The sequence below is a fragment of the Peromyscus maniculatus genome, chromosome 5 (genome assembly GCF_049852395.1).
Source record: "Peromyscus maniculatus bairdii isolate BWxNUB_F1_BW_parent chromosome 5, HU_Pman_BW_mat_3.1, whole genome shotgun sequence".
Taxonomy (NCBI): Eukaryota; Metazoa; Chordata; class Mammalia; order Rodentia; family Cricetidae; genus Peromyscus; species Peromyscus maniculatus.
The window spans coordinates 67,321,322-67,335,622 of record NC_134856.1 but is presented as its reverse complement, the minus strand read 5'-3'; the positions used below and the strand labels follow the sequence as shown (position 1 = coordinate 67,335,622).

The 14,301-nt window shown below is 42.3% G+C and overlaps 1 protein-coding gene across 30 annotated transcripts in view; it reads right to left on the bottom strand.

Annotated features, from left to right (window-relative positions):
- The window catches only part of Znf438 (zinc finger protein 438), a 173,805-nt gene extending 167,259 nt beyond the window's left edge, over positions 1 to 6,546 (bottom strand). For 8 of the 30 annotated variants that reach the window (XM_042277943.2, XM_076572461.1, XM_076572436.1 and 5 more), the window contains exon 1: positions 6,042 to 6,161. The gene's annotated coding sequence lies outside the window, so the exon portion shown is untranslated. The other 22 variants (XM_076572449.1, XM_076572467.1, XM_076572457.1 and 19 more) reach the window with 13 other exon arrangements.
- Between the last annotated feature and the right edge of the window lie 7,755 nt (positions 6,547 to 14,301).

Here is a 14,301-nt window from a genome sequence, read left to right as displayed (position 1 = left end):
CAGCTACCTTGCTTTGGAAACCTCCACAAAGGCAGTCAATCTCCAAATTCCAAGTTTAAAGTCAGCCAGTCCTTCAATTATGTCACCTTTGAAAATAAGGCAATTTTTAAAATGTCATGCTTCCTTAAAAAGCCAGGAGGACTGTGTTCTCCCTTGCTTAAATAAGCAATCCCAGCTTTGCATTAGCTCTATTTGTGTAGTGATCTCTTCATGTCACATCTGCAAATATTATGGTTATTTGAATATTAATATTTTTCTTCTTGGAAGTAAAAAGAATTGTTTGTTATAATAATCCAGTTTCATAAAAGGCAGAACTTAAGACCTTTTAAGTATAATTATAGTAATCCTCACCCACAACTCTCCCACCCTTAAGACTTATAATCTCATGATCAATGGTCACAATTTCAGTCAATGAATGTATTATATAAATATTAAAACATCTGACCACTAAAACTTATACCAAGAATCAACTGCTATTAAATAATCTTCAAACAAAATAACTGCTTAAATACTTTTTAAGTAGATATCTTTTTTCATCTAATGAAAATGATGGTCCAGCTTGGTTTTTATAAAATGTAAGAATCTTTAATCCCCTGCACTTGGGAGGCAGAGGTAGGTGGATCTCTGTGACTTCGAGGCCAGCCTGGCCTACAAAGCAAGTTTCCAGGACAGTCAGAGCTGTTACACAGAGAAATCCTGTCTCACTGCCCCCTTCCCAAAAGTGTTAAAATGTAAAAATCAAAAGTCTTATACTGTATTTATTTGGGCAAACTGATAAACTCTTGTTTACAATTTAAAAGTACCTATAACCAGCTTCTATTACCTCACAAAAGAGAAACTCATTAGAATAGGATAAGTCTGCTTATCAGAAGGAAAATAACAATAAATTCCATACCATCATTCTGTCTGTTGTTAAGTGTGTCTGTGGATTAGATCAGCACAGGAAAAAAACTAAGAGAAATACCCTCAAATTTGACATGAAAGATAGCTAACCTTTCTATTATCTCTTTTTTAAATTTGAATCCACACTATCAAGAATAACTAGAGACTCAGATTCAAAGGGGGTACAAACGAGAATACTCTCCCCAACATGAATCAGTCAGAGAGCAAAGTGACTGCTCCACACAGACTTCCTCGCCTAGTTACAGGTAAATACAGCTCAGAGTTGTATCTGTAGACTGCTTCTGGACTTAAGTCTTCTCAAAAATGAAATTCTAAACAGCACATCTTGTTACCATATAGTTTAACAAAACTCAGGGAATCCCCACTCAAGTCAAATCTGGAAGGATCACAAACACTGACTTTACCAGGTGACTCAAGTGTCGACAGCCATGTAAGTCTATGTGCCAAGAGACTAATGCAGTCAAAGTATAGATTTGATGAATTTAACTGAAAGTTGTCAAATTCAGGTCCTGGAAATATCTGAAAAGGCAGTATAATTCAGTGGAAACAGTCAAGGATACACATTAGAGTTGGGGGGCCTTGCTAGATAACTATTTTAAACCAGTTCCTTCTCTATCAGACAGATACTAGCTTCATTTCACAGGACTCTTAGGAAGATGAACTGTTACCAGCTATAGGTAACTATAAAGTAGTCCTAGGTATTAAGACTTAACTCTAAGTTCACTTTGCTTTTTGTCATTAAATTGTTCTAACACATAGGAGAAATCATTTGACCTGCAGTATTTTCTTATCTGTCAAATTATGAAGATAACATATGCCCACTATATCTTCCAGATGTTGCCAAAAATCACATATGAAAACTCCTAGAGAAAAGATTTTTGAAAAATTAATAAATATGATATGTAACTGAGGTAGCTAATTCAGTATGTATAAAACATGAAAGAAATTTGGGGCTGAAAAGACAGCTCAGCGGTTAAAAGCACTCACTGCTCCTGGGTTTGGTTCCCAGCACCTACATGGTACTCACAACCACCTGCAACTCCAGTTCCAGGGGTAGTCAATGCCCTGTTCTAGCTTCCATGGACACTGAGTGTGTGTGTGTGTGTATGTGTGTGTGTGTGTGTGTGTGTGTGTGTGTGTGTGTGTGTGTCATGCAGATAAAATACTCATACACATAAAATAAGTAATTTCTTTAAAAGTCTGCATTTCTAAAGCATTAACTGAAACAAGAAAGAAAAGAGAGAGAGAAAGGAATGAATGAAAAACATGCATTATGGCTTGGAGCTTAAATGTCTTCCAAAGGTTCATATGTGCAAGGTTTGGTGGCCAGCCTACAATGCTGGAACTTTTAGGAGGTGGGGCTTACTCAGACCTCCTCCATTCTAAGTTCCTCCCCACATAGTACTGTGCTACCACAGACCCAAAACAATAAGGCCAAAGGCACATGTATATCAATCTTAAGAAGCTGATTAACAGAGAAGTCAAATAGTAATGTGTGGAACTTTGGCACAACACATTTCTAAACAGTGGAAACCTGCCTGAGTATTTCACACATGGCCCCTCCATTGCCCTTTGTTATGCAAGCAGTAACATTTCAAGCCAGTTCCCTTATTTCACTAGTAAGCCCTGTCAACACTGAGGTAATAGAACTGGAGAAAGTCATCACTCCTTAAAGATAGTCAAATATCAGAATTTTTCATTTGGTAAAATTTTATCAGTGCCAAATAAAACTAATGCAAATTTAGTAAAATATGCAAGATTTTGAGTAGTTCTTTTGTTGAAAAGGACTCTTGGGGAGCTCCCAATCCATCATGCAATTGTGTAGGCCCTCTTTTGCTCCTTTGCCCTTTTCACACCCCATCTCTCAAGTGTGGGGCAGGGGGAAAGGGTGTGGGAAGCCAGAAGGAACTAATCAGCATGGATTTATGCATTCATTCTACTCTAAATCTATTCCCACAGGTTCTTCCTCATGCTATGCTCCTCCAGAAAGAGAACTATGTTTATTCATCTCCAAATTCCCCAAACCTAACCAATATCCTTCATATAAAGTCACCCTTACCAGCTATGAATAGCAGGCAATGGAAGGAGACTAGAGACAGAGATGTGAAAGAGAAACTCATCTCCCTGAACCCACACTGTAGAGATGGGAGACAGAATGGATGTTAGCTGCAGACATCCAATCAAACAAGGAAGAACCAACTAGCACAGTCCTACCATGTATGCTTCCTTCTCTTGCCTCTTGTTATCAACCAAGGATCAGAAAAGAACAAAAGCAGTCAGTCTTTTCAAAAATATGTGCATTTCCATCCTTGACCATAGTCATTTCACATACACTCAACATGTCCACATGAGCTAGTTACAGAGCTTAACCTTCATGGACTCCAAAGCCTAAGGACTTTGGGTGTGAATCCCACTTCTAATACTCACAAACTCACGACAATGGGTAAGGACTCAAGTGGTCAGAGGCTTTGCCCTACTAGATGACTTAAGGCAGCTCCCTGTGCCTCCATTTTCTTATCCACAAAATGGGAACAGCAAGTTCTTAGCACTTACAATTGTTTTAAGGATTAAAAGAATATATGTAAAAATACGTAAAACCTTGCCTAAAATATAGTCCATCTATACATTATGCTAATTATTATTACTGTTACAAACACTCATAATTACTAATTTAACAAGCATCTAAAACATCAAAGTAAAACTGGACTTTTATTTTCCCTCCCAAATCTGTCATCTCAGAAAACAGCATCACTCTTCTAGTTCTTCCACCCTAAGTCTAAAAAATTATCATTCTCCCCTTCTCTCAGCATCCCCTTCAGTAAGTCCTGTCAATATAGCAGGACTCCACAACTGTCTCCACTAGTCTAAGGTACCACACCATCTCCCCATCTCAAGGTACAGCACAGCAACAGCCTCTTATCTCCTCATTTTCACGGCCCCTCCACCACTCCAAGACTCTACAGTTAATTCTCCATGGAGGAAAGTAGAAAACCGATACCATTCCCATGATGGTATAGTCTTGTGGTTTTTCCATTACACTTAGAAGTAACATGTCTACTTGGACACTGGCTCCAAGACCCCACCAGGGTCTATCAGATGTTTCAAGGTTACATGTCAACACTTTTCTTTCTCCTTCCTTACTATGCTCTGAGACAGAATAGTCATTGGGAACATAGCCTCTCAAATCAGATGACCTCAATTCAAATGGTAAAAATTATAGCAGTGCCAAATAAAACTAATGCAAATTTAGTAAAATATGCAAGACTTTGAGTCTCTTAAGCTTTTAGCCGGAGTACACATCTAACATGTGCCAGTTTCCTCATCTACAAAAAGCAAAGGCAGTTTTCTTAACTTAAAGGTGGTTGTAAAGCATTCAGTGTTTAGAAATGTGCTTTGCATATGGGAAGCTCTCCAGGCCAGGTAGTTATACTACCCCCATCCACACTCCCACATGGAGATTGAACCCAGGGCCACAGCTCTACCACTAAGCTATACATTCCTCAGTCCTACTTCTACCCAGGCTGGCCCTAGCCTCCATCTGCAGCCAAGGCAGTCCTTGAACTTGTGCTCCTCCTGCCTTGGCCTCCCAAGGCGCTTGAAAGCCACCAGCTGGGCTCCTGATATGCTCCCACTCGCCTCAGAACAATTCAACTGCCCTCCTTCCCACGGTCCTCCCTGAGACGATTAAAACAAACTTCACTGTTCCCTCACCATCCTCTTACCTTCATTTCACATGAAGTAAGTTTCTAGGCCTATTCCTTGGTGTCTACTTCTCCACTGGAATTGAACTCTGTTGGGTGTAATCTGTCTTCTTCCCCTGTGCCACACTATCTCTAGTTCTGACTCAGAACCTCACTTCTGAATGCAGTATCTCAACTAGGGTGGTGGCTGATGCAAACAACATCCCATACTTAGAAAGCTGCCTGTGCTCCCCGTCATGGTCTCATTTGATCCTTGTAAAAGTAACAAAAGCTACACTATCATCTCCCATTTAGAGACAGAGGGGAAAAAAAGTTCCAAGACTTAGATGACTTGTCTTTGGAAAGTTACTACCATAACAAAACTCAGAAGCCCTGCTTTAGTTCAAAGGATCTTCTGTAAGGATTTAACACCCTCCACTGAATTCACAGAAATGTGGCCTTTTAATCTACCGTATAAATCCATCCCAGGGAATGTATATTCCCTTCAAAGTTCCTGACAAGTTCTTGTTCCAGAGTGTGAGAAGTGTTACAATGTTGTAACTAACTCTTCCGTTGGCTAAACCATATAAGCATACCAGTTGCCTCTATTTGTGTTGAGTATAATCTACTAGTTCTGGGCTGCTAAAAACATTGTTCTGTAAAAGCCAGATTGGGGGGGGGGGGGGGACGGACGACAACATATTGCCAAGATGTGATAGTGATACTGGTTATTCCTTGATTCCCTAGTCAATCAATACAAGAGCTAAGATACCTTCAGGTTCAAAAGTCATGATCAGATGGGTCAGGGAAGGAGGTATGGGAAGGAGGCAAAGCCCTGAGAAAGATCCTTACATACAAATGGGTTACCACAGTGCTCAGAATAATCAATATTTTCATAAGAGCTGTGTAGGATTGCATCGCTTGGGTTAGTTAGCTCAGAGGGTCTCAAGGTATTGTGGCGCTATAGAAAGGAAAATAAAGGAAGCTGGAGGCAACACAGCACGTAACTTGTCATCAGCCACTGGGCATTTGAAGGATCCCAAAGGAAGATGGGCACAGGGCTAGTCTTTGAAGGGGCTCTCCATCCCAGGCGGACCGAGCACGTCCTACTGCAAAACGAGAATGGAGACTGGGAATCTAATCCCTTTATCAACAAATTTTAAGGAGGGCCTCGCCAGTTCCCCGTTACCAGGCCTTAATCACCCGCTCTTAGCTGTCACGGGCCAGCGGGAAAGGTGCCTGCCAGGCTCAGGAGAGGCCTCGCCTCCACAAGCCGGCCGTCCCTGGAGGGCGCGCTCCCACTTGGGGCGGTCACCGGCCCGGCGTCACGTCCGTGGCTCCCGGGTCTCCCGAGGCTTCCCGGGGCCCGCGGCCAGCACCGCGACCGTGACAGCGAGCAGCCCTCAGGCCCCGCGAGCCCCGCAAGCCAGGCAGCTCGCAGGATCCTCGCAAACTTACAGTTTTCCCACTGCGTACGCGTCACGGCGGGGTGACGTCACGGACCTGCGTTCAACGAGGTCAGCCGGCGGGCGGGCGGGCGCGGCGCTCCGGCCCAGGCCCCGCCCCCGGCGAGCGGCGGGAGACGCCCCGTCCCGCCCTGCCCCGCCCTAGACCGGCGCGCAAGCGCACACGGCCAGCTGCCGCGTGCCCAGGGGCTTCGCAGGCTGGCGCGCTTAGGCGGCCACTCGTGGTGAGAAGGTCCGGGGGTCGATGGAAGGAGAGAGACCCACGAGAACAAGTCAGACAAGTTCTCGCCCGGGCTTGGGGCGGGACGACAGGGTTCTTAGGTAGTTTTTCCGCAGACACTGCCTTCCTCCCCTCACCTGTTCACTAAAACTTGTACACGTTTGGTCACAGACACTGGGTCGCCATCAGGGGCCCGTGGGTTCTCCGCCCGGGTCACAGGGGCACTTCTCCCATGGGCCCTTGAGCCCTCCCACTTCTACCCCCCCACCTCCCGCGCCCTGCTAGACACGCCCACTAAGAGTAGACCACGCCCTCTCCAGTCCAACCACAGCGAGCCCCGCCTATGGCACGGCCCGCCCAGGTCCGGCTAGGCCCCGCCCCCGAGACCCGCCCTTCCGGCTCCGGCTCGTCGCGGACGGCTGCTGGCGGAGCGGTCCCGCCCTCCCAGGGCGCTGTGGGCTTGTCTCTCCTGAAGGAATAGTCTACTATTTCAACTGTGTTCTCTCTTTGACCCAAGCAAACCTTTTTCAAGTCACCTATTAAATTTAACAAGTAGTAACTGGAGTAAACTTTCCGGCCTTCCCCCACGTGACGAAAATCCGACTGTCCAGCTCTGGCTAAAAGACCATTGCAAAGAAAGTGAAGGCAGAAAGTGGACCACAGAATATGAAGACGAATTCTGCTTCGTAGGAGCCCCACGTTACTCCTTCAGGCAGAAAAAAGTAAACCTCATGATTTAAAAAGAAAAAAAAAGTTCAAAATGTTTGTCTTGTAGCAAATATAAAACGCCTTGGGGAAAAAAACTAGCACCTAGAAGAGGAAATATTGAAATAGCCGGGACCACTTTTATAATTTATAGACAAATAGCCTGGTCAGGGATTTTGCAGGGCAGCTCCTGTGTGTCTTTAAATCTAAAACAATGGTTTGTTTACACTTTTCTTTGGGAGTGATGACTGGGAAACCTTTAACTGTAGCCTTTAACCAGAGGTGGAACCTGGTTGAAAATAAGCTTCTAAGTAGAAGCAGGAGAGAGTTGAGTTCCAGGATGGTCTGGACCAAAGAGATCCTGCCTCAAAAAATAAAATAAAACAATAATGTATCCCAGAAAAATCTACGTAGATAATTAGTTTTGAAAGAACCTAATCTGTGCAGTTAAATACTATGCAATGTTTTGACCCTTATCAAGTGATGTAAGATAAATTTTTAGTCCGTACGTAATTTTAGCAATACTTTTATTTTGTGCCGCAATATAGAAGAGTTACAATTTTAAAAACTTCCACATATCTCTAAATACTGGTATTTTTTTTTTCATTAAGAACAATTGTAAGACTCTGTTTTTTCATTATTCACATGCTGACAAGTCTTCTATATCATTGCTCCAAACAGGAATTTTTTTTTTAAAAAGAGATCTAGCTAATGCCTCAGATTCCCCCACAGGCAAATGTCATCGTAATTGTTTTTTAAGAGTGGAAACACTATATACCAAATGTGTTAAACTTTTTTTTTTTTTTTTAGTATAGGGCATGATAAAAATATTCTTTGATCATTTGATTGTTCAGTATTTTTTTCCCTAATGTCACAAGTTTGTTTGTATATGTAGGATGTGTGTTCAGGTGTGTGTGTGTGTGTGTGTGTGTGTGTGTGTGTGTGTGCTGGCCTATGAGTACCATGGCATACATATGGAAGTCAGAGAACAGCCTCAGCTGTGGGTCCTACCTAGCCTTTTACCTTGTCTGAGGCAAGTTCTCTGTGTTTGTTGCTGTGTTATATACATTAGCTGGAGCTTCCAGAGATTTCCTAGCTCCACCTCCCTTCTCACTAGAGGAGCACTGGGATGACAGATTGGATTTACTAAATCCAATTCTACATGGATTCTTAAGATTTGAACCCGGGTCCTTACCCTTATGCAGCAAGCGCTTTACTCACTGAGCCATCTCCCCAGTCCCATAAGTATTTTTAAAAACTGGTATTACTTTGTGCAAGAAGGAAGGGAATGTGATAAAAGACTGAGAAGGGAACTTGAATGTCAACTAGAAATTTGCAGGAAACGGCTAAGAGGTACACACTAAATATGTTAAATATTTTTAATGTGGGATATATTCGCCTTTACAGAATATACTCACATAGAGGCACAGTAGGATTTGGTGGAGCTTCTGTCTGAACTGGAATTTGGTCTAAAGGAGTAATGAGAAGCTAGCCCTGGAAGTGTTCGTATTAGAGGGAGGGGCTGCAGGTAGAGCTGCCGTTAAGGAAATGGACATCTGCCCCTCCCGGGATCGGCACTGGCAGCGGCGAGGCACTCCAGTCTTGGGGGTGTTGCTTTATCCTTGAGATTGTTTCATTTTGATATCTGCTGCCCCTGGCAGTCTACTTCCCAGAGTCTTTCACTTCAATACACACAATACTTCCTTTGGTTCTACTTAGCAACCTGAGTAGAGCCCCATTCCACTCTTGGAAAAAAAAAAAAAAAAAAAAAAAAGTACCTAATACTAGAGAGAAATTTTAAAAGTAAAGAAATACAATGGCTAATGTTTCCTTGGTGTTAGACGCCAAGTACCCTATTACCTCATTTAATCCTTGAAACTGAGTATGTACTGTAATTATTCCCATCTTACCTACTGGGCAAGCAGGATATAGGAGACCATTATAGGTAGCAGAAGCAAAACTTGAAACCATACTCCTAACCCACACTCATAATAATCACTGACCTGTATAGTTTCGTGAAAAAAAGAAAAAGAAAAAAATCACACAATCCAAGAAAGAACAAAACAGAAAGCCCAGGAAACATTATGTAAAATTTAAAAGACTGGCCACAGTGTTTCCCTACCTTCACAATTTTCCATTCTGTTTCCAGCAGATGATTCTGTTTTTAAGGTACTCACTGTGGCCCAGTAAGTTAATTTTGTGACTCATTAATGCATTTCCACCTTAAGAAGTATAAAACATAAAATTCCTGCTTCATCACATATAATAGGAATAATTTAGGCAGGTGTGGTGACACGTCTTTAATCCTAGTACTCTGGAGGCAGTGACAGGCAGATCTCTGCGCCTTCAAGGCCAGCCTGGTCTGTGTGGTGAGTTATAGGCCAGCCAGGGACCCTGTGTCAGGAAAAGAAGAGGAGGACAGCGAAGGCCAGGACAAGGAAGAGGAGGAGGAATCTTTCCAAAAACACAAGATTGTGGTAGTTACTTGTTTTATCACACCTCCCCGGCATGCTAACACACACACACACACACACACACACACACACACACACACACACACACAAACAATAAAAAAAACATCTTTTTAACAGATGCCTCACTAAGTTTCCCAGGCTGATGTTGAACTTGCTCTAATCAACAGGTAGTATTTGAACTTGCATTCCCCCGCCTCAGTGTCCTGTGTATCTGGGTTTATAGATCTGGCACCAGGCCATTTAATGCTTGAATAATATCCATGTATTCTGGGCTGTAATGTTAAATTATTTATTGCCCTAGGACTCAGAAATCTTACAATTGCTATTGTTTGTATCTAGAATATTCCTCCAAAGGCCAATGTTAAAGAATTAATCCTCATCAAGAGGTGGAGCCTAGCAAAAGGTATTAGGTCACTAATTGTCTGCAAAGGGGAGTATGAGACACTGGGGCATGTAAGAATTCTCATAACTTAATATAGGAAATATCTATAGAACAGGTGCTAGAAGGAGCAATAGGAAGATTGTTCTAGCAAAAGAGCGGAAGTTCAATGGAAAGAAGCCGCACAACAGAGATTGGAGAGCGGGGGAGAGATGCCAGTTTCACTCAGTCATACCCACACACCATCTGCAAATAGTTATTACTCTTTTTATTCCTACTCCTCTCATTCTTTTACTTGGGTAATTCTCCTTATCCTTTTAGTCACTGCATAGCATGAATTTCCTCTGAGAAGCATTCCCTAAGCTGTCTCTATTCTTTGCATTGCCTCTTCCACCTGATTGTAAACTCAGAGTATGGACCGTGCTAGTTTGGATTAGCATCAGATCCTCTACTAACAGCTGTTGTGCTCCAAACAGGCAACGTGTGTGGAGACGATTGACAACATGGACTCCAAGGCTGGATGGGCATGTTGGCCCATGGCCTATAATCCCAATACTCAAGAGACTGAAACAGGAGGATCACAAGTTTGAGGCCAGTCTCAAAACAAAAATCCAAAGACTGGGTAGGTTTCTTACTCAAAATGCTAACTGTTTTCATAAGGAGTAACAAGGTACTAAATCAACAAAAGGTACACTGAGAAGGAAAATCTTTTAGGAAGAGAAACATATACCGTGTAGCATAACAGTGAACCACTGAACTTTGTTGGCTCTGGCCCCGGGGGTCTCCTTACTGGCACAGTAACTTCTCCAAATTTCAAAGGTAGGTAAACTTTTGTACTAGTTAGTTTTTGTCAACTTGACCCAAGCTAGAGTCATCAGGGAAGAGTTGGAACCGTAGTTAAGAATGCCTCCATCAGATTGGACTGAAGGCAAGTCTGTGGTGCAGTTCCTTGATTAATGATTTATGGGAGAGGGTACAGTGCACTGTGGGCAGTGCCACCACTGGGCTGGTGGTCCTGGGTGCTATAAGAAAGCAGGCTGAGCAAGCCATGAGGAGCAAGCCAGCAAGTAGCACTCCTCTGTGGCCGTTTTGCCCTGACTTCCCTTGATGATGGACTTTAACCTGGAGGATAAAAAAAACTATTTCCTCCCCAATTTGTTTTTGGTAATGATTATTATCACAGCAATAGAAAACAGACTACCACACTCACTAGATTTTATTCTTGATGAATGTCTTAGCTGGGTATTATTCCTCTAGGAACTCTGGGGAGTCAGGTCAGGCCACCTGGATTCTTATTTGCATGCCATCTCCTGGAAAAGCTAAACAGACACTGAGGGATCATAATGCTAATGAACTCTCTTAAACAAAGGATTTAGGACAAAAGATGCCTGGTAGCAAAGGAGTGTGTGTGTGTGTGTGTGTGTGTGTGTGTGTGTGTGTGTGTGTGTGTGTGTGTGTGGTGGGGTAGGGGAAGCAGACTGAAGAAGGAGAAGACAAGGGACCCAGCCCTTGTTCAGAGCAGCCAATCTCATGATGGAGTCCAGAGCCAGCTGCATGATTTCAAGTTGATTCTGAAAGAAGCAAGCTGCCTCTTAGTATGTGCTGGACTCAGAGACCAAGAAGAACATGCAGGAGAAGGTGTCAGAAATGTTTGAAATTCTACAGGGAAAATTAACTTCACCTCATACCTTCTATTTATTGTCCCATGGAACCACTGTGTTCGGTGGAATGTTCTGGCTTTGGGGCCTTTATATAGTCTATTTTCAGGACTGTTTCTTCCCTTCTCCAGTTGGAGAAGACCTACTCATCTGCAAGTCAACTTGTACAGCCATTAGTTGCCTCTGCTGGTTATAGCCACATTTTACTAACCAGTTCCTAGGCCTAAGCACTACGAAGCCTGCCATGAACAACTCTGGGGTAGCTCCTACTATTCTCCTATTTTTACAGATAAAGAATAAAATATTCAGGGACTTTCCCTAGGTCCTGATATCTGCCAGCCCCACATGTGTTGAGGTCTTAGTCCTCACTGAGAGAGTATTTGGAGTTAGGGTCCAGGAGGTAAGGTTAAATGAGGCCACCAGGATGGGGCCCTAGTCCAGCAAGAATGATGGCCATATAAGAAAAGGAAGACTGTCCCTTGTGTGAGGACCCTGGAAGAAGACAACTGTCAGCTGAGGAAAAAAAAGGAGATCTCCCGCAGGGACCATTTCTGTGGGTCCTCCATGCTGCACTCTGGTAGCCAGAAACATGAGAAATGGTCCCTGCTGTATAGGTTGCAAACTCTGGCAGTTCAAGTAGAGGCACACCTGTTAAAGTGGGCTGGCTTGAAATTCTTTTTTAAATAAAAATTTTTTTCTTGCTATTTTTTGTGGATGAGTGTTTGCCTGCATGTATGTTTGTGCACCATGTGCATGCTTGGTGCCCATGGAGGCCAGAAGAGAGTGTCAGATTCCCTGGAGCTAGAGTTACAGACAACTGTGAGTCACCTTGCCATGTTGGTGGTGGAAACTGAACCTGGTCCTTGGAAAGAGCAGCCAGTTCTCTTAACTGCTGTGCCGTCTATAACAGCTCCTGGCTCCTAGTTCCTAAACACATCACTGTATCCGCCCGCTTTCTCCCACAGACTTGAACATTTCTTCTTTCTGTTTTACAACACAACCTCTCCTATATTATATTTATGTTTATCAAATTTTATTTTATTCACTTGTTTATTCAAGATGGAGTCTTGCTGTGTTGCCCAGGTTGGTCTCAAATTACTGTGCTCAAGTGATCTCCTGCCTCAGCCTCCCAAGAGTTAGAACATATAGGGATGCCAACACTTACAGTATTTTATAAAACCCTTAAAAAATTAGATACATTTAGAATCATATACATCTTCGACTTGAAAGGTTATCGGAGTTTAATTTTTAAAGGCACATAAGTAAGGATTAGAGAGATGGCTCAGCAGTAGAGAGCACTGGCTGCTCTTCCAGAGGACCTGGGTTCAATTCCCAGCAACCACATGGCAGCTCACAGCTGTCTGTAATTCTCCCAGGGGATCTAATTCCCCCATACAGACAAACTTGCAGGTAAAACATCTATCTATATAAAATAAAATAAATTATTTTTTAAAATAAGACAGTAAATGTACCTCATTGATGACATCTCAGATTAAATAATGAACAATATATTAAATTATAGTTACTTTAGTTACTTGTGGGTCTTTCTCTCACACTAAGCTATGGCTGTGATTTACCACACAGTTTCTGATGCATTTTATAAGTGTATTTAATTAACTTGGAACAGGAATGATACCTGCCAAACAAACTGACAAGTGATGGAATTTAGGATCCAATGTCATCAAAGCTTTGACTGCCCTAAGGCCCTGGTGGCCTGGGGAAATAAAGTCATCATTTTTCTAAACATAACCCTAGTTAAATTCTATCTGGTCCTAAAGGTCTATAATCTTTCTCCCTGGCAATTAAGCCAGCCTCTCTCTTTTTCTATTTGGCAAATTGCCACATATATATGTCACCCTTTATATAGGATTCTGGAAATGTTTAGTGAGATAATTTTGTTGGGTCAAATTAAAATAGTTTAAAATTTTGATTTTGAAAATTCAGACACAATTACATGTAAAGTGTGAACTATAGATAGCTCTTGACCCTCAGAGGTGCTGATTTTGGTCTGTATTTTTTCCTCTTTAATTTTGAATGGAATGTTACCAGATAACACAGTTTCAAAAGAAAAGCAAGTGTCCTGGCTGCTTCTAAAAAGAAAAATGTTTTTTTTTTTTTCCTTCCACCTCATACACACTTAGAGCCTTCACCATTGCTCTGAGATGTTCCCACCTGGCTGTCAATCAACCTTCTATCTGCTTGTGACCTGAAGGCTCTTGGGTTGACAGGGAATCCTGAAGCAAGGGACTGGGTCATTTAAGCTTTCACTGAAGGATAATAAAACCTGCATGAGTGCTTTCCTACAGAATCATTGATGCTTTATGTGGGTTCAACACCTCCAATAGCTCCAGTTTTCTCTGCACCAACTTTCCCACAATTGATCTTCTAGAGAAGGAATTATTTTTCTGTGTCAGGGACTTTGGCCACTAGGATGTCAGCTTTGATAGTAATCAAAAGAAAAAAAGTGCTTCAGAAAAACCAAAGTATAGAGTAAAAAGTTGGATTCATAGTTAGGGCCCGGTGCATACAGACACAGAACAAGCACCCCCACCCAGCAGAAAATTACACAGATTTCTTTTTTGTCTCAGGTAACAGGTAAAGAAGGGAGATGTATATCTGCTAGTTATTTGGATCATGTTTTCTTCTACACAAAGGGTAATCACAGTTGCTTAGAAGTTACATTTGAAGTAAGTTCTGTGATGACGTATAATTGAAGGTTTTAACAAATAGATTATTTTGATGGAATTTTCTTGTTTCATCATCCAGTAGGTACTGTGGTTTATATTAGTTAGAATAAGATTTGGTCGGAAGAAAGG